The sequence below is a fragment of the Balaenoptera musculus genome, chromosome 1 (assembly GCF_009873245.2).
Source record: "Balaenoptera musculus isolate JJ_BM4_2016_0621 chromosome 1, mBalMus1.pri.v3, whole genome shotgun sequence".
NCBI lineage: Eukaryota > Metazoa > Chordata > Mammalia > Artiodactyla > Balaenopteridae > Balaenoptera > Balaenoptera musculus.
In genome coordinates this window covers 49,606,321-49,627,537 of record NC_045785.1, presented here as the reverse complement: position 1 = coordinate 49,627,537, position 21,217 = coordinate 49,606,321, and the positions used below count along the sequence as shown (strand labels likewise).

The window sequence follows — 21,217 nt, the reverse complement described above, 5'->3', positions numbered from 1 at the left end:
GTATTTGTTTTTCTCTTTCTGATTTACTTCACTCTGTATGACAGACTCTAGGTCCATCCACCTCACTACAAATAACTAAATTTCGTTTCTTTCTATGGCTGAGCAATATCCCATTGTATATATGTGCCACATCTTCTTTATCCATTCATCTGTCGATGGACACTTAGGTTGCTTCCATGTCCTGGCTATTGTAAATAGAGCTGCAGTGAACATTGTGTTACATGACTCTTTTTGAATTATGGTTTTCTCAGGGTATATGCCCAGTAGTGGGATTGCTGGGTCGTATGGTAGCTCTATTTTTAGTTTTTTAAGGAACCTCCATACTGTTCTCCATAGTGGCTGTATCAATTCACATTCCCACCAACAATGCAGGAGGGTTCCCTTTTCTCCACACCCTCTCCAGCATTTACTGTTTGTAGATTTTTTGATGATGGTCATTCTGACTTGTGTGAGGTGATACCTCATTGTAGTTTTGATTTGCATTTCTCTAATGATTAGTGATGTTGAGCATCCTTTCATGTGTTTGTTGGCAATCTGCATATCTTCTTTGGAGAAATGTCTATTTATGTCTTCTGCCCATTTTTGGATTGGGTTGTTTGTTTTTTTGATAATGAGTTGCATGAACTGCTTGTTAATTTTGGAGATTAATCCTTTGTCAGTTGCTTCATTTGCAAATGTTTTCTCCCATTCTGAGGGCTGTCTTTTCATCTTGTTTATGTTTTCCTTTGCTGTGCAAAAGCTTTTAAGTTTCATTAGGTCCCATTTGTTTATTTTTGGTTTTATTTCCATTTCTCTAGGAGGTGGGTCAAAAAGGATCTTCCTGTGATTTATGTCACAGAGTGTTCTGCCTATGTTTTCCTCTAAGAGTTTTATACTGTCTGGCCTTACATTTAGGTCTCCAATCCATTTTGAGTTTATTTTTGTGTATGGTGTTAGGGAGTGTTCTAATTTCATTCTTTTACATGTAGCTGTCCAGTTTTCCCAGCACCACTTATTGAAGAGACTGTCTTTTGTCCATTGTATATTCTTGCCTACTTTATCAAAAATAAGGTGACCATATGTGTGTGGGTTTATCTCTGGGCTTTCTATCCTGTTCCATTGATCTATATTTCTGTTCTTGTGCCAGTGCCATACTGTCTTAATAACTGTAACTTTGTCTGAAGTCCCAGAGCCTGATTCCTCCAGCTCCATTTTTCGTTCTCAAGATTGCTTTGGCTATTCGGGGTCTTTTGTGTTTCCATACAAACTGTGCAATTTTTTGTTCTAGTTCTGTGAAAAATGCCAGTGGTAGTTTGATAGGGATTTCATCAAATCTGTAGATTGCTTTGGGTAGTATAGTTATTTTCACAATGTTGATTCTTCCAATCCAGGAACATGGTATATCTCTCCATCTGTTGGTATCATCTTTAATTTCTTTCATCAGTGTCATAGTTTTCTGCATACAGGTCTTTTGTCTCCTAAGGTAGGTTTATTCCTAGGTATTTTATTCTTTTTGTTGCAATGGTAAATAGGAGTGTTTCCTTAATTTCTCTTTCAGATTTTTCATCATTGGTGTATAGGAATGCAAGAGATTTCTGTGCATTAATTTTGTATCCTGCTACTTTACCAAATTCATTGATTAGCTCTAGTAGTTTTCTGGTAGCATCTTTAGGTTTCTCTATGTATAGTATCATGTCATCTGCAAACAGGGACAGCTTTACTTCTTCTTTTCCAATTTGGATTCCTTTTATTTCTTTTTCTTCTCTGATTGCTGTGGCTAAAACTTCCAAAACTATGTTAAATAATAGTGGTGAGAGTGGACAACCTTGTATTGTTCCTGATCTTAGAGGAAATGCTTTCAGTTTTTCACCATTGAGAACGATGTTGGCTGTGGGTTTGTCACATATGGCCTTTATTATGTTGAGGTAAGTTCCCTCTATGGCTACTTTCTGGAGGGTTTTTATCATAAATGGGTGTTGAATTTTGTCGAAAGCTTTTTCTGCATCTATTGAGATGATCATATGGTTTTCCTCCTTCAGTTTGTTAATATGGTGTATCACATTGATTGATTTGCATATATTGAAGAATCCTTGCATTCCTAGGATAAACCCCACTAGATCATGGTGTATGATCCTTTTAATGTGCTGTTGGATTCTGTTTGCTAGTATTTTGTTGAGGATTTTTGCATCTATGTTCATCAGTGATATTGGCCTGTAGTTTTCTTTCTTCGTGACATCTTTGTCTGGTTTTGGTATCAGGGTGATGGTGGCCTCGTAGAATGAGTTTGAGAGTGTTCCTCCGTCTGGTATATTTTGGAAGAGTTTGAGAAGGATAGGTGTTAGCTCTTCTCTAAATGTTTGATAGAATTCACCTGTGAAACCATCTGGTCCTGGGCTTTTGTTTGTTGGAAGATTTTTAATCATAGTCTCAATCTCAGTGCTTGTGATTGGTCTGTTTATATTTTCTATTTCTTCCTGGTTCAGTCTCAGAAGGTTGAGCTTTTCTAAGAATTTGTCCATTTCTTCCAAGTTGCCCATTTTATTGGCATATAGTTGCTTGTAGTAATCTCTCATGATCCTTTGTATTTCTGCAGTGTCAGTTGTTATTTCTCCTTTTTAATTTCTAATTCTGTTGATTTGAGTCTTCTCCTTTTTTTCTTGATGAGTCTGGCTAATGGTTTATCAATTTTGTTTATCTTCTCAAAGAACCAGCTTTTAGTTTTATTGATCTTTGCTACTATTTCCTTCCTTCCTTTTTCATTTATTTCTGATTTGACCTTTATGATTTCTTTCCTTCTGATAACTTTGGGGTTTTTTTGTTCTTTTTCTCTAATTGCTTTAGGTGTAAGTTTAGGTTGTTTATTTGAGATGCTTCTTGTTTCTTGAGGTAGGATTGTATTGCTATAAACTTCCCTCTTAGAACTGCTTTTGCTGCATCCCATAGGTTTTGGGTCATCGTGTTTTCATTGCCGTTTGTTTCTAGGAGTATTTTGAGTTCCTCTTTGATTTCTTCAGTGATCTCTTGGTTAAGTAGTGTATTGTTTAGCTTCCATGTGTTTGTATTTTTTACAGATTTTTCCCTGTAATTGATATCTAGTCTCATAGCGTTATGGTCAGAAAAGATACTTGATACGATTTCAATTTTCTTAAATTTACCAAGGCTTGATTTGTGACCCAAGATATGATCTATCCTGGAGAATGTTCCATGAGCACTTGAGAAGAAAGTGTATTCTGTTGTTTTTGGATGGAATGTCCTATAAATATCAATTAAGTCCATCTTGTTTAATGTATCATTTAAAGCTTGTGTTTCCTTATTTATTTTCATTTTGGATGATCTGTCCATTGGTGAAAGTGGGGTGTTAAAGTCCCCTACTATGATTGTGTTGCTGTCAATTTCCCCTTTTATGGCTGTTAGCATTTGCCTTATGTATTGAGGTGCTCCTATGTTGGGTGCATAAATATTTACAATTGTTACATCTTCTTTCGGGGTTGATCCCTTGATCATTATGCAGTCCTTCCTTGTCTCTTGTAATAGTCTTTATTTTAAAGTCTATTTTATCTGATATGAGAATTGCTATTCCAGCTTCCTTTTGATTTCCATTTGCATGGAATATCTTTTTCCATCCCCTCACTTTCAGTCTGTATGTGTCCCTAGGTCTGAAGTGGGTCTCTTATAGACAGCATATATAGAGGTCTTGTTTTTGTATCCATTCAGCTAGTCTATGTCTTTTGGTTGGAGCATTTAATCCATCTACATTTAAGGTAGTTATCGATATGTATGTTCCTATTACCATTTTCTTAATTGTTTTGGGTTTGTTATTGTAGGTCTTTTCCTTCTCTTGTGTTTCCTGCCTAGAGAAGTTCCTTTAGCATTTGTTGTAAAGCTGGTTTGGTGGTGCTGAGTTCTCTTAGCTTTTGCTTGTCTGTAAAGGTTTTAATTTCTCTGTCGAATCTGAATGAGATCCTTGCTGGGTAGAGTAATCTTGGTTGTAGGTTTTTCCCTTTCATCACGTTAAAGATGTCCTGCCACTCCCTTCTGGGTTGCAGAGTTTCTGCTGAAAGATCAGCTGTTAACCTTATGGGGATTCCCTTGTATGTTATTTGTTGTTTTTCCCTTCCTGCTCTTAATATTTTTTCTTTGTATTTAATTTTTGATAGTTTGATTAATATGTGTCTTGGGGTGTTTCTCCTTGGATTTATCCTCTATTGGACTCTCTGCACTTCCTGGACTTGATTGACTGTTTCCTTTCCCATATTAGGGAAGTTTTCAACTATATCTCTTCAAATAATTTCTCAGTCCCTTTCTTTTTCTCTTCTTTTTCTGGGACCCCTATAATTCGAATGTTGGTGCATTTAATGTTGTCCCAGAGGTCTCTGAGACTGTCCTCAATTCTTTTCATTCTTTTTTTTTTTTATTCTGCTCTGCAGTAGTTATTTCCACTATTTTATCTTCCAGGTCACTTATCCATTCTTCTGCCTCAGTTATTCTGCTATTGATTCCTTCTAGAGATTTTTAAATTTCATTTATTGTGTTGCTCATCATTGTTTGTTTGCTCTTTAGTTGTTCTAGGTCCTTGTTAAATGTTTCTTGTATTTTCTCCATTCTATTTCCAAGATTTTGGGTCATCTTTACTATCATTACCCTGAATTGTTTTTCAGGTAGGCTGCCTATTTCCTCTTCATTTGTTTCGTCTGGTGGGTTTTTACCTTGCTCCTTCATCTGCTGTGTGTTTCTCTGTCTTCTCATTTTCCTTAACTTACTGTGTTTGGAGTCTCCTTTTCACAGGATGGAGGTTCGTAGTTCCCGTTATTCTTGGTGTCTGCCCCCATTGGCTAAAGTTGGTTCAGTGGGTTTTGTAGGCTTCCTGATGGAGGGGACTGGTGCCTGTGTTCTGGTGGATGAGGCTGGATCTTGTCTTTCTCATGGGCATGACTGCATCTGGTGGTGTGTTTTGGGGTGTCTGTGAACTTATTATGATTTTAGGCAGCCTCTCTGCTAATTGGTGGGGTTGTGTTCCTGTCTTGCTAGTTGTTTGGCATAGGGTGTCCGGTACTCTAGCTTGCTGGTCGTTGAGTGGAGCTGGGTCTTAGCATTGAGATGGAGATCTCTGGGAGAACTTTTGGCATTTGATATTACATGGAACCAGGAGGTCTCTGGTGGTCCAATGTCCTGAACTTGGCTCTCCCATCTCAGAGGCACAGGCCTGATACTCGGCCAGAGCACAAAGACCCTGTCAGCCACACCGCTGAGTTAGAATTCAGGCTTCTTTTATACTAAAAGGGGAGAGCGTATGGCTGGTTGTTGCAAACTTCTGGGATGCTGGGATCCTTTGCAGCTGTCCACCTACATCTGGTCATAATCGTGCGTGTATTATTTAGCACTCTCAATAGGGTCTGGAGCAACATCATCAACACATCCAGATTTCTGCCATGAAACTTATTAATAGCCACGCTAATTGGTATAAATAGACCATAAATAGCTGTAGGCCACTTCAGGTCAGTTTTGCCATCAAATGGGTTGGCACCAAACTTTCAAAACAGCTTTCAGTTTTCAGAGCATTCTGAATTTGTGGATAAGGGATTGTGGATCTGTATAAATCATGGTTTAATTTTTGAGGACTTTTTAATAGGGGAAAGTGCTCACAATATATTGTTAAGTGAAGGGCAGGGGGAATAGTACCAAAGTGACACAATGACCCTGCTCCATTTTTAAAAAGAAAAATGGGAACACATTTGTAATTTAAATGCAAAATTGGCTGTTTTAAATCCAAACTGACCATATCTGCTTTTGTTTTCCTCTTTTTTTTCTTCTTTCTGTTTTTAATCTTCAAGTGCAATGGTATAATTTTTATCAGTGTAGAAATCAATCATTATTCCACTTGGTTTTCTTTGAACAGTCTACTGGGGCAGGAGAAAGGGAATCCCTCCTTGGCCACCGCCCAGTTGGTGAAGGAAAGGATAAGCCTTTGGATTTACAAAGGGAGGCCCCTTGCTTGGGGAACAGGAGAAAGAACCCAAACTGATTTGTATTAAGAAGTGGGAGGATATTTTTTTGGAGTTGGGTAGAAGCTGGGGGATGAGGGTGAGGTGGAGAGGATGGAGAGGCAAGGAGGGGAGATCATTCAGCATGGGGTTGACCCCTGTATTAGTTTCCTGGCGCCACCATAACTATGCACAACAAATGTAGTGGCTGAAAAATAATAGAAAGTAATTTCTCACAGTTCTAGAGGCTAGAAGTCTAAAATCAAGGTGTGAGCAGGGCCACATGCTCTCTGAAGGCTCTAAGGAAGCATCACGTTCCTTAGATCATTCTTCGCATCCTCTAGCTTCTTGGCGCTCCTTGGCCTGTGGCAGATAGTTCCAATCTCTCCTTCCTTTGGCTGTCTTTCCTCTGTGTGTGTCTATGTCCAAATTTCCCTCTTCTTATAAGACACCAGTCATTGGATTGGGATGCACTGTAGTTTAGTATGACCTCATCTTAACTTGATTGCATCTGAGAAGAACTTATTTCCAAATAAGGTCACATTTATAGGTTCCAGATGGGCATATATTTTGGGGGGATACTATTCAACTCCATCCAGACCACTAGTGTGTGATTTGACTAAGCAAAGGCAATTCTAATATTCCATTTCCTTTAAAGGCAGTGCCTGCGGAATGAACGAATGAATGATGAATATGGAACTGTGATGTAAATTTCCTCCTTGTCTTTACCCCCAGATTTTCAGGATAAGTCGGCTATGCAAGTGTGGAAATCAAGGAAAAGGCATCTCTTTGTTTCTGTGGGATAAAAAGGGGACACCCATGGGAAGTGAAATCAGGAATCCTGGAGGAGGGACCCTGAGAAGGTAAGACCAGGAGTGTCCCTGGGGGCAAGAGCCAGGATCTGAACTGACACCAGGTTACAGATACCCACAAAAATAAAACACAAAGATTCATCAGTGGGGATACTGGGGCTTTCCATTTTCTCCAAATATACATTCACATATTTTCCAAATTTTCTATGATGCTCATAATTTGCTTCAATAATCAGGGGGGAAAACGTTATTTAAAAGAAGGACAATTCAAGGTGATGTATTATTTAGATTTAAATCCAGATCTTCAGAAAATGCCTAAGGAACTGGCAAACTGAGCTCTTCCTTTCTTTAGTCTCATCAGACCGCTCAATACTATTAAAGCAATAATCTTCATCCTCCATGAGTATAATTATCCTCTTCAAATTATTCCCTTTGATCAGCCTGGGTGTTTCCAAAAAATTATTATTATAGTTTTATTAAGAAATCCCTAGGTAAAAGTAATTACCAGTCTCTCTACTAAAAATTAATCAGGACATACTACAATTGTCCAGTAGCCACACACACACACACACACAGCAGCCGTAAATTATATTTGGTCATAGCCTACTTTACCACACTTTGAAAAACAAATGAAGATTCAAAGTTGTGAATGAACAGACATTAGTCATCTACTACTTTTCATCACTATGCTAGAAACCAGAATAGAGCAATAAACAGAATTTTTTTCTGTTCTCAAAAATCTTACATTTCAGCACAGAGGTAGTGTTGGGACAGGGGAATAAACTAAACAGGCAAGTACAATCATGTGAGATAAGTGTTATGATAAGGGAATGCTGGGCTATGAGAACATCCATCAGGTAAAACTGATGTAATCTGGGGTGGAGGTGGGGATCAGTTTAGGGAAGGTCTACTTGAGAAAGTTTAAACTGAGACCTGAGGATGAATAGGAATTTGTCAGGTATAAGAGGAAGAGAAGGAGAAATGGATCAATCAAGGAGGAAAGCAGATATGTAATACTTGATTGTATTATTAAGAACTATTTCAGGTGAAAGTGTTTGTTAGCAGCTAAACTCAAACTAGTTAAGCAAAAGGAATTTGTTGACTCATGTAACTGGAAAGTGAAGGAGAGGTATTAGCTTTAGGCATGGCTGGGTCCAAGGGTTCAAATAATGTCAGGTTTCTATTTCTCTCTTTATATCTTTATTCTGCTCATGGCTTGGCTTTCATTTTCTAGGCCAACTTCCTCCTCATCTAGGGCAATAGGGCCACCAGCAGCTCCAGTCTTGTATTTTATTAATTTAAGAGCCACACAGAAGAACTTTTTCTCCTTCAAATTCCCATTGGAAATAGTTTTTGTAGATCTTAACTAAGCTAAGGATCTTGAGAGGAGATCATCCTGACTTAGGGTGGGCCCTAAATCCAAAAACGGGTGTCCTTATAAGAAGAGAGGACACAGAAACACAGAGAAGATGGTGATATGAAGACAGAGGCAGATAATAAGAACCTGCTGTATAAAAAAATAAATAAAATTCTAAAGCTAAAAAAAAAAAAAAGACAGAGGCAGAGACTGGAGTTATGCATCTACAAGTCAAGGGGCTCACTTGTACGGGAGCGTGTTAGTGGTTTCATCCTGGGATTTGAAGTCAGGGGCCAACTTGGGTCTCAGAGCCACCACTTACAATCTCTTAGTAGGAAAAACATAAGCATGAAGTGCTGCTGGTACACAGAAAAGTGGGGCAACTCACCAGGCCTGCTGCAGATGCATGCAGGACTTGCCGGAGGGTGTGATTTCTGCCCTGTGTTTTGAAGAATGAATTAGCCAGGTGACAGTAGAAAAGGCATTTGTAGTAGATGCCAGTGGTGCCCACTCATATCTCCCTGGATGTTGGCGTCTGGCCCATAACTCTGCACATGCTGGTTCTACTTGCAACAGCCAGCATCTGCGTTCCTCTTCTTGAGGCTTTTGGATCCCTCAGAAGCATATGCAAGATGCTGGAAGTGCAGAGAATTAATCACCCCCCCAGACAGCACTCAACCAATGACTGGCTGGAGTTGGTAGATAAATAGCCAGGCAACTTTCTCCTCCAGTTAGGAAAACTCTGTGTGTTACATAGTCTCCCCACACTCTTCAGAGAGACTCCACTCCATTTGACCCCATCTGTAACTAGTTGGTTAATGCGTCATTTATTGGCTTCCTTCCTTTTCCTGTCTCACTTCTCTGCTCCTCAGCTGGTGCTTCCTGGGATCATCTCCCAAATAAATTACTAACATTTGATTCCTTGTCTCAGGGTATCCTTCTGAGGGAAACCCAAATTAGACAACATTCCACATAGAAAGGACAGCATGTGCAAGAGCATAGGAATATAAGCATGGACATCTCACAACACATATAAGGGATTATCCAAATTATTTGAGAATCTGCTGCCTGGTCTCTTGGTCTAATGGATAAATAATTATCCAGGGCTTAGAAATAAATGGGTAACATGTTGTAATGACCCCTCTTTTATTTTGGGAATTGTTGGAGTTCAGAAGAATGGCTGGGGATTGTTAATTTTCCCTGGAGCCCTCACACCTACACAGTGCCTGGCACATAGTGTGCCCTCAGCAAGTATTTTTTTGAAGTAATGAATTTTATTGTGTTGAAATTGGGGTATTACAAAACTCCAGGGCTTACTATACAACACCCATTCAATAAATGTTTATTGAACAGAACTGAAGGACACTGGAAAGCCAAAGAAAAGCCTTTCTTTGAACAGGCATTGTGCCACCTGGTGGTGACTTTGAGGAGGGGGCCTTTGCAGGCACTGGTTGTGTGCTCTGGAATTTTGAGAACTTTTAGTTAGGGTGCAAGGTTGTAAGCTGAGTTCTTTGTAAGAACAAAACAACAGAAAGAGTTTAAATGCCCACAACAGGGGAATAATAAATTAAGTGATGCGATATCATTTCCATAGAACACTATGCAGTGATTAAAATGAATTAAGTTGATCTATATACATTGATATAGAAATTTCTCCAAGACTTGCTGTTCAAGTGATAAACTGAAGTCACAGAAAATACATATAATATGATGTCATCATGTCAAAAAAACTCACCAAAATACACCCCATATCTTTGCTTGTTTGAGAGGCAAACTCAACTACAGATTGAGTGGGATGCTGAGATGAATTTTAAGTCCCTTCCATTTCTGAGATTCTGTAATTTTAAGATGACAAGTCAAAGTTTATAGTTCCTTTAGAAAATATACTGCTTTGACTCATATAAGAAAACTGTAAAACTTTATGGAAGGACATAAAAGAAAACCTGGATAAATGGAGACATAGGCCAGCTTCCTGGACTGATAGAGTCAACATTGCAAAGATATAAATTTCTTCAAAATTAATCTAAGTTTAAAAACAACAGCAATAACAAAATCAAAATCTCAATGCATTTTTGGTGGGGGAGGACTTGAAAAATTTTCTAAAGTTCATCTTAAAGTTCAAATGTATAAGAAAAGCCAGAAAATATTTGAAAATAAAGTCTATATTGTGAAGTTAGAATAATTAGAATCATATACTAGTGCCAGAACAGACAGACAAAGGAAAAGATGTGGGTATTTATGAGAATTTAGTATGTAACAAAAGCAACACTTCAACTGAGTCAGGAAAGGATGGGTTGTTCAATAAATTGCTGGGACAGCAGTTACCTTGGTGTCCTCACCATGGGAAGGGCATATGCATGTGTCTTTTGTAAAAGCTCCACTGGTCTAATCATTCAGAAAATATTTTAGGTTATATTTTTCTATCCTAATTTGCACCAAAATAAATTCCTAGTAGACTAAAGTTTTAAGAACAAAGTCATTAAATATTGATACTAGAGGAAAATATTGGTAAATACATAATTTTGGGATTGAGACAAACTATAAATATGACCTCAAAGGCAAAAACCAAAATGAAAAGGTGGATAGATTTGTCTATACCACAATTTTTAAAATTATTTTTATATGCAGACATGAATTAAAGTTGAAAGGCAACTGTCAAGCACGGGAAATGTTTGCTACGTGAACGACAGACAATTCTTAAATATATAAAATATTTTTACCAGTCAATAAGGTAAAAATGAATGTTTTTATAGAAAAACGGGTTAAGGCATGAACAGGCAATTTGCTAAAGAAGAAATCGAAAGAGCAGATAAGCATAAAAAATTGCTTACATTGTTAGGAATCAAAGGAATGCACATTAAAACAACAGTAAGAAATGTTTTATCCTATCAAAGTTTTAAGTATTTAAAGCAATTTTATTTTTTTTAATTTTTTTTTAAACATTGCTTTTTTTAAAAAATTATTTTATTTATTTATCTATTTTGGGCTGTGCATGGGCTTTCTCTAGTTGTGGTGAGCGGGGGCTACTCTTCGTTGCGGTGCACGGGCTTCTCATTGCGGTGGCTTCTATTGTTGCAGAGCACGGGCTCTAGGCACCCGGGCTTCAGTAGTTGTGGCTCGCGGGCTCCAGAGCGCAGGCTCAGTACTTGTGGCTCACGGTCTTAGCTGCTCTGTGGCATGTGGGATCTTCCCAGACCAGGATTCGAACCCACGTCTCCTGCATTGGCAGGTGGATTCCTAACCACTGTGCCACCAGGGAAGTCCTAAAGTAATTTTAATTTTGCTTTTCAAGAAGCTTATGTATCAAAATGTTAACAGTGATTATCTTTGGGTAGTGGGGTTAAGGGTACTTTTTTTTTTTTTTGCTTTTCTGTGGTGTTATTTAACTTGTGTAGTAAAGAAATAGTAGTTTGCACTGACTCTTAGAAAAGTGCTCAGCTGGGATCTCTGGAGAACTAACCTCTGGAGAGTGAGCGAGGATGTGTCCAAGCTGTGGCTTCCTCTTGGGCCCAGCCTGGAGCTCGCTGAGCCATACTGAACCCTCTTGGCCCCCAACTTCAGGAAGTGGGTCTGGTTGGCTGTGTTTATACAGAGGTAGGGAGACCAGTCAGCAAGCTAGTGCAATGACAATCCAGGTGGCAATTTCTAAAAATAACACACTGGAATTTGGTGTGACAATTCTATTTGGGCAAAAAAAAAGAAAGAAAGAAAAAGAAAAGGGACTTCCCTGGTGGTCCAGTGGTTAAGACTCCCTGCTTCCACTGCAGGGGACATGGGTTCGATCCCTGCTTGGGGAACTAGGATCCTGTATGCCACGCGTCAGGGCCAAAGAAAAAAAAAAGAAAAAAATATTATGTTATAAATTTAAAAAATGAAATGGCCTGCCTGTTCATGTTATATGGGAAGAAGAAGGTAAAAAAGGAGAAGAAAGTAAAAAAGTCAAATGTGGATGAAGAAAATACTGAGCTAATTTTTGTTGGAGTGGAATATGCAAATGAAGATGCAGCAACTGTCTATGTGGGGGGCATTTCAGATGCAGAGCCAGCCATCTCCAACATCCGGAACAGTCAGGCCTAGCACGTATTCAAGAAAAAGGAAAGGCTGCTTTAGTCAAGACCACCCGTGCCTTGCAGACTATCAAATATGTGACCCTCAGCAAATCCTGTGCTCATCTCACCTAGCTCTCAGCCCGAATCTAGATCAGCAGAGTCCTCTTGTCTGTTGAGCTTCTGTCTATGTCTGGTGCTAAAACAATTCATCCCTCATAATTCTTCAGAGTTAGTCTCTCCTTTAATTCAGTATTCAGTTTCCAGTACTTCCTCTAGGAGGTGAGAATGAAAGTCTTTCTGTATCAAAGCAGCTTCTACTTCTGGAGAAAACTGAGTTGCCTTAGGTTGGGTTCCCCAGAAAGAGATTCTGAAAGAATTCTTTGTGTGCAGAGTTGCTGGAGAGGAAGGGAAAGAGGACTGGGCAGAAGAAGTGGGGCTTCTCCGCCAGTCCCATGGAGACCTGGGATGGCCCTGCAGGGTTGTCCTCAATTGAAATCCAAGGGTCAGGCCTTTGTCCCCCCAGATTACCAGTCATTGGATGTGCACTGTCCCTGGAGAGAAGGCATATTCTTGGATGAGGCAGGTGTCTTCATCCAAGGGAAATCTCCAGAGAGGAAGCCATCTGAATTGCTCTGGCAGACTCTAGAAGAAGGAAAGAAAAGCCCAAGGGAAGTGGGCTTGCTGGAATGATTTATTTTGTGGAGCCAGAAGACCTGACAGAGGATTATGTTCCACTGGAGGCCCAAAAGACAGATAGTATACAAAGACAGCAAGGAAGGCACTGATGAGAGGAGTACCAGCTAGGGATGATGGTAAGAGAAGCAATCACAGGGCTGGGCTTGATAATATCCAGGAGGATGATAGCATCTTGAAGTAATAGAAGCCAGGTGGTGGCTTTAACCACCAGAAGTCTGGGGGCTGTAATTACTATAACAACAGCTGGCAAGGTCAAGGGGGCAGCCTTAGGGGGCTTGATCCACAGAGGTTGTGAAGGTATTTAATAATACAAGGTGTCCCTAGGGGAAAAAATAGATGGGCAGCCAACTGGGTTCTGCTTAACATCTATGACCAGAAAAACACAAGAATGGAGGAACAGGGCTTCTCTGGTGGTGCAGTGGTTAAGAATCCACCTGCCAATGCAGGGGACATGGGTTCGAGCCCTGGCCCAGGAAGGTACCACATGCCGTGGGGCAACTAAGCCTGTGCACCACAATTACTGAGCCTGCGCTCTAGAGCTCGCGTGCCACAACTACTGAGCCCACGTGCCACAACTACTGAAGCCCACGCGGCTAGAGCCCGTGCTCTGCAACAAGAGAAGCCACTGCAATGAGAAGCCCGCGCACCGCAACAAAGAGTAACCCTTGCTTGCCACAACCAGAGAAAGCCCGTGCACAGCAACAAAGACCCAACGCAGCCAATAAAATAAAATAAAATAAAAATAAAGAATGGAGGAACAAGTGTCTCTGAGTTGTTACCCCAATAAAAAGTCATGTTCTTTGCTTAATTCTCACATCTGAGTCAATTTTCAGACCCAGACCACAGAACCCATTGACCAAAGAGGTGGCTGGGTCCCTAGAAAGAAGAACCCTAAAACACTGAAACAAGTATTTACAGTAATGATTTCTCCATGGCCTATGACCATTTTCTCAGCTAACTATATATTGGGGAAAGAGGAATACCCAGACATTTCCCAGGGTCTGAAAGGATCTTGTTACTCAGAAATCCAAGTGTTATCAAGTCCTCTCTCTAAGACTGGGGACTTCTGGGGGTCAGGTAATAAGCGGAGTCCTGGGTAACATCCAGCTTACAGTTGGTCCCTGGGTCCATAGACCCACCCAGTGGTCATTTCCCCAGACTCTCAGTGCATAACTGGGAATATATATATTGGGAAGCTGAAGCAAGCCCCAATTAGGTCCTTGGCCTTGAGTTCTCATGTGGGGAAGACCAAGTGAAAGCCTCTGAAACTGTCCCCTCTCTATCAAGTTAAGATAGTAAATCAAAACCTGTATTTCATCCAAGGGGAAGCGGGGGATGATGGTGGAGTTAATGCCACATGAACAACCCAAAGGATGGTCGTCCCTGTCATATTTCCATTTAGTTTGCCTGTCTGGTCCCTTCAGAAACCAGGAGGATGACTTACAAACTACTGCAGACCTAATCATGTAATAGCCCTGATCACAGCTGTTGCGTCAGCTCTGTGATCCGTCATAGTACAGGATCTGGACCACTTGGTCAACCCACAGAATGTCACACCTGTTTCACTGATGACATCATGCTAATCAGGCAGGATGAGCAAGAGGTGGCTAGTATATTGGAAACCTTGGTAAGAAACATGCACTTCAGAGGGTGGGAGATAAGCCCATGAAGATTCAGGGAACTGCCCCTTCAGTTTTTAGGGAACCAGTGGTCAGAGATATGCCAACATAGTTCCTTTAAAGCAAAAGGCAAATTACAAAATATAGACAAGCAAGATAAAAGAAAACATTACTTTAAAACGCTCTAAAAGTGATACCTAAAAATAGTGTTTATATCCTTTAGGATGTTCTTCATTGTGCATAGAATATAAATATAACAAACTGACTTTGAAATTATGGGATCATGTCACTATCTGATATCTTATTTATTTACTTGTTTATTTGCTTGTTGTCTCGTTCTTCACTGTGATATAAGCTCCATGAAAGTAGGGTCTGTCTTGTTCTCTGTTTCCCTGGCACTTAGAAGGCACTTGGTGCCCAATAAATATTTTTTGGTGGAATGAATGAAGTGTACTATACACATCACTTTGTAGCCAGCTTTTTTTTTTTTTTCACACACACACACTGTATTTTATTTTTACAAGAGATAAATAGACTGACACCAAGCATTGTACATGGATGACCACAACAAAAGCAACAATGATTGTAATTACCAAACATGAAACACACTCATACTATGTCATAATATTGACATTCAGTCCAGTAATCCTCCACTGTAACAGCTCCTTTACTTTGCAGTGAAAATTGATTTGTATATTCTTTGCCTCTGAGCAGCTATTTTCAACTATCTTCCAGATGCTTCAGGTTATTCTTCATCTTCCTTAGAATGTGCCATGTGGAAACAATTTTCACAGTCCAAAGACTACTTCTATCAGTGCGACTTCTGAACCAAGAAACCTTAGCCTTTTGGCAGCCCTCGAAACTCCTTCCTTTTGGTCAGCACTGCCTTAGAATCTACAGCGGGCACAGCCTTGCCTGGATCACTCATTAGAGGGACCCAAGTCAGGTTCCAAGACCTGAGCAAGTGAAGATGTTCCCAGGCGAGCCCCTCTGCCTGCAGCCACGTCCCTCCTCCGGCCACGCGGGGGCGCTAGAGCGCCACAGTTCACATGGGATCGGGGCCTTCTGGGAGGAAGACTCTGGGCGGGTGTATTGACTGCCCGGTGTGGGCGGAGCCAAAGGCGTCCATGTCCGAGCCGAGGGCAGGAAGTGAAGAGGTCGGGCTCCTTTGGCGGGGCGTACGCTTGCGCATAGGTCGGGTCAGAGGAATCTTCGTTTTCGACACTGCTAGGGTCTGTCCTGGTGGGGGTCGCCTTTGCACGGCTGTTAAGAGTGGGCCGGGCCCAGGGGAGGGGGCAGAGTACGGGAGTTGGGGTGGGGGGAGCTTGGAGGGGCGCTGGGGTGAGGAGCGGGGACCCCTGGGGACCCGGCTGGGTTGGGGTGGCCAGGCCTGGGGTGGAGGAGGGACGACGGGGAGCCGGGCTGGAGTGAAGCGCGGGGGCGGCGTGTGGAGTCGGGGGAGAGGGCGAGTGGGAAAGGAGGACGTGGCAGTAAAGTCTCCTTTTCCCGCCTGATCCCGTCCTGGTGTGAACTGCGGGGACCCCAGGTGCTACCCTGGCAGCGCGGGAGTTCCAAATAGGCAGGTGGCTGCATTTTCCGGGAAGATAAGCTCCCTCTCCTCCCAGCCTTCTCATTAGCGGCCCTTTTTTAAAAGTTGTGTTTTTTTTTTACCGCAGTATCGTGTGCGTCACAGTGACACCTTCACCCGTAGAAAACCGCTTCCAGCCGCTTTTGGCATCTTGAGACTCAAACCATCTCTTTTACCTGTTCCCTCTTAAAGCAGAGAAAATTAAAGTTTTCCTACCCAAACCCCGCAGTGAAAAATAGGAAATTCCCTGTCTCAAGAGTTGTAGGGTATTTAAATAATTTCTTCATGAACTTGTCTACAGATTCACTTTTTGTGCTCCTTAAATAATGTCACTTGCCTGCGTAAAGTGGAACAACAATTGTGTTGTGCCATGCAGTCCTCAATGAGAAATTTTAGTCCAGGGAGATGAAAATACTTCATTGGGAATTCAGGGATTGAACAACTATAGTGACTCTGACCAATGCCATGTAACCCTCACTAAAAGGATTTGGGTCCATATCCATCATTCTCAGCTGTGGTGAAGGGGTGCAGTCTGGCATTTGGAAGCTTAAGAACCAACTCTGTTGCCTTCCAATTTATTATTATTTTTTTTAAGCCTTCCATCATGTGTGTACTTTGCTTGAATGATTATTTTAAAGTACATGTTCTATTTTTGCCAATCTGACAGCTGTTTCCATAGAAACTAGGGAAGAAATAGTCACTTTCAGAAGAGTTGTTAAAACTGTCTTCCCGGCTTCAGCTGTGAGTGCCAGTGAGCGCTGTACTTGCTCATTCTGAGATGGTACTTAAAGAATTAAGGATCTGAAATGTTCATAGAGGCTAACAATCCAAATTGTTTAATTTTCTCACATCATTAATTTAGTAATCCTGGAAGTCTGCCAGCTATGTTTGTTGACCTGCTACAGTTCTTTGAAGAGGATGTGTCAGCCCTGATTCTTCTGCTCTGTGTAGTCTAGTGATTGGATCTTTGAAAATGTATAAATAGTTTTCTTCTCCCATTCTTTACCCTTTCTTAAGGATAAAGCAGGGATTACAAAATATCAGGCACTATTTCTGTTTCAAGTGACACTTGTCTGATATAAATGATAACGTTTTTGCTTATATATGTACTACATATAGTGTTTGGGGCTTTTGCTAACTTCTGTGTCAGTAGAATAAATTTCACGTTAGTTGTGAGCTATGAGCAGGAGTTTGCTTGACGTGTGAACAGAGCTAAGCAGTGTAAATAGATGTGCACAGAGATGAGAGCTTTTCTGAGAGGTGTAAGTAAATCAGTGGGTCTGGAGCTTCGGAATGGGTGAAGGAGGGGTAGGGAAGGTGCCTGGAGAAACAGTGGGAGGTGGTATTATGAGGGGCTTGGCCTACCATATGCAGGAGTTTATTGAAGCCCATGGAAACCAATGGTAATTACAAATATAGTTGCCTTTATTGATTTGGGGCTTACAAAAGTAATAACACATCCTGTAAAAGTTTAAACAGCACGGAAATATATAAGATGGAAATACTGAATCCCTTACAATCATCCTGCCACCCCAGATAACCACTGTGAATGGTTTGGTGTGTATTCCTTTAGATTTATTTATATGTGTATATACTAGTGTGTTTTAAGCATTCCTATGTAAAAATTTGAGTAATTTTCAAATAATTTGATATATAGATAATACTATTTATGAAAATTGATGTTCTGAAGCATCTTTCCAGATAATATTGTATTAGCCTAGACAGAGTTAGATTTATGTATTTTTCCCTGCAACTTTTATTATGAAGATTTGAAACACTAAAAAAAACTGAAAACAAATTTAATGAGCACATATATAACCACCACTTAGATACAAAGATTGTTAGCGTTTTTCTGTATTGCCTTTATGTTCTGTGTGTATGTCTGAATGTTTTTTTTTAAATTAATTAATTTATTTATTTATTTATGGCTGTGTTGGGTATTCGTTTCTGTGTGAGGGCTTTCTCTAGTTGCGGCGAGCGGGGGCCACTCTTCATCGCGGTTCGCAGGCCTCTCACTATCGCGGCCTCTCCTGTTGCGGAGCACAGGCTCCAGACGCGCAGGCTCAGTAGTTGTGGCTCACGGGCCCAGTTGCTCTGCAGCATGTGGGATCTTCCCAGACCAGGGCTCGAACCCGTGTCCCCTGCATTGGCAGGCGGATTCTCAACCACTGCACCACCAGGGAAGCCCATGAATGTATTTTTATTATAAAATTTGAAAGTTTTATTCATCATGAAAAGAGAGTTCAGCAAGCATTTCAGGTATAAGATATTCACCTACATAACCACATCTTTATCACCTAAGGAAATAAGCAACTCTTATCTAAAATAACCTAAAAGCAAATTCATGTTCAAATTACCCCAATAGTTCCAGTTTTCTTCTAAAACAAATTTTTTTTCTTTCAAATTAGGATCTAATCAGAGTTCACACATTGCATTTGGTTGTCTCTTTTTAGTACCTTTTAAAAAAAATAGCTTAATGTATAGTTGATATACAATAAATTGGACATATTTAAACTGTGCATGTTTTGACTTATGTGTATATCTGTGAAACCAACAACACAATCACAATAGTGAACATTTTAGTTGCCCCCCTCCAAACTTTGTAATCCCTCCTCTTGCCCTTCTTTACCTTTCCATCCTCTGATTTCTCTATAAGTATAAATTAGTCTGCATTTGCTACAGTTTATATTATATAGCTGAAATCATAGAACATGATTTTTGGAGAGAGAGTAGTGTTCTTTCCTGTGTATTTTTCCTCCTGTGTATGGGTCTGGCTTCTCTCACTTGCTAGTGTTTTTGTGTATTGCTCTTGTATTCTGCCACCTTAAACTCATTCTAATAGTTTTTTCTGTAGATTTCTGTGGATTTCCTGGATAGACAGTCATGTTATCTAGGAATAAAGATCATTTTACTTCTTTATTATCTGGCTGCCATTTGTTTAGTTAGTTACGTATCTGTTTATTTAATTCTGTTGCACTGGCTAGCATCTCCAGTATAATGTTGAATAGAAGTGGTGGGAGCAGACACATTTGCCTTGCTCCTGATCTGAGGAGGAAAGTATAATCTTTCACCGGTAAACATACTGTTGCTTATAGGTTCCTGTAGATGTCCTAGTTACTGAGAGTTTTTTATCAGGGTTGGTTGTTGGATTTTATCCATTGCTTTTTCTGTGTCTTTTGAGATGATCATGTAGTGTTTCTTTCTTCAGTTAGGGTGAATTACATTGATTGATTTTTTTTTTTTTAAACATCTTTATTGAAGTATAATTGCTTCACAATGGTGTGTTAGTTTCTGCTTTATAACAAAGTGAATCAGCTACACATATACACACGTTCCCATATCTCCTCCCTCCCACATCTCCCTCCCTCCCACCCTCCCCATCCCACCCCCCCAGGCGGTCACAAAGCACCGAGCTGATCTCCCTGTGCTATGCGGCTGATTCCCACTAGCTATGTATTTTACATTTGGTAGTGTATATATGTCCATGACACTCTCTCACCCTGTCACATCTCACCCCTCCCCCTCCCCATATCCTCAAGTCCATTCTTTAGTAGGTCTGTGTCTTTATTCCCATCTTGCCACTAGGTTCTTCATGACTTTTTTTTTCCCTTAGATTCCATATATATGTGTTAGCATACTGTATTTGTTTTTCTCTTTCTGACTTACTTCACTCTGTATGACAGACTCTAACTCCATCCACCTCATTACAAATACCTCCATTTCATTTCTTTTTATGGCTGAGTAATATTCCATTGTATATATGTGCCACATCTTCTTTATCCATTCATCCGATGATGGACACTTTGGTTGCTTCCATGTCCTGGCTATTGTAAATAGAGCTGCAATGAACATTTTGGTACATGACTCTTTTTGAATTATGGTTTTCTCAGGGTATATGCCCAGTAGTGGGATTGCTGGGTCGTATGGTAGCTCTATTTTTAGTTTTTTAAGGAACCTCCATACTGTTCTCCATAGTGGCTGTATCAATTTACATTCCCACCAACAGTGCAAGAGTGTTCCCTTTTCTCCACACCCTCTCCAGCATTTATTGTTTGTAGATTTTTTGATGATGGCCATTCTGACCGGTGTGAGATGATACCTCATTGTAGTTTTGATTTGCATTTCTCTAATGATTAATGATGTTGAGCATTCTTTCATGTGTCTGTAGGCCATCTGTATATCTTCTTTGGAGAAATGTCTATTTATGTCTTCTGCCCATTTTTGGATTGGTTTGTTTGTTTTTTTGTTATTGAGCTGCATGAGCTGCTTGTAAATCTTGGAGATTAATCCTTTGTCAGTTGCTTCATTTGCAAATATTTTCTTCCATTCTGAGGGTTTTTTGGTCTTGTTTATGGTTTCCTTTGCTGTGCAAAAGCTTTTAAGTTTCGTTAGGTCCCATTTGTTTATTTTTGTTTTTATTTCCATTTCTCTAGGAGCTGGGTCAAAAAGGATCTTGCTGTGATGTATGTCATAGAGTGTTCTGCCTATGTTTTCCTCTAAGAGTTTGATAGTGTCTGGCTTTACACTTAGGTCTTTAATCCATTTTGAGTTTATTTTTGTGTATGGTGTCAGGGAGTGTTCTAATTTCATACTTTTACATGTACCTGTCCAATTTTCCCAGCACCACTTATTGAAGAGGCTGTCTTTTCTCCACTGTATATGCTTGCCTCCTTTATCAAAGATAAGGTGACCATATGTGCGTGGGTTTATCTCTGGGCTTTCTATCCTGTTCCATTGATCTATATTTCTGTTTTTGTGCCAGTACCAAACTGTCTTGATTACTGTAGCTTTGTAATATAGTCTGAAGTCAGGGAGCCTGATTCCTCCAGCTCCATTTTTCGTTCTCAAGATTGCTTTGGCTATTCGGGGTCTTTTGTGTCTCCATATAAATTGTGAAATTTTTTGTTCTAGTTCTGTGAAAAATGCCATTGATTGATTTTTGAATTTTTATTCAACCTTGCATTCCTGAGACAAACCTCACTTGGTCATGAGGTATTGTCTTTTTAATATATATTTGAATTAGATTTCCTGAAATATTATTAAGAATTTTTGTATCTATGTTCATGAGGGATATTATTCTGTAGTCTTCTTGTAATTTTTTTTCCTGTCTTTGGTATCAGGGTAGTGCTGGTCTTA

General features: G+C 40.1%; 1 protein-coding gene across 5 annotated transcripts in view; it reads left to right on the top strand.

Annotated features, from left to right (window-relative positions):
- Positions 1–15,622: 15,622 nt before the first annotated feature.
- Positions 15,623–21,217, top strand: part of OMA1 (OMA1 zinc metallopeptidase) — an 87,121-nt gene continuing 81,526 nt past the window's right edge. For 3 of the 5 annotated variants that reach the window (XM_036825688.1, XM_036828080.1, XM_036828952.1), the window contains exon 1: positions 15,631–15,725. The gene's annotated coding sequence lies outside the window, so the exon portion shown is untranslated. Of the gene's footprint in view, positions 15,726–21,217 lie in introns of all 5 variants that reach the window. The other 2 variants (XM_036826547.1, XM_036827347.1) reach the window with 2 other exon arrangements.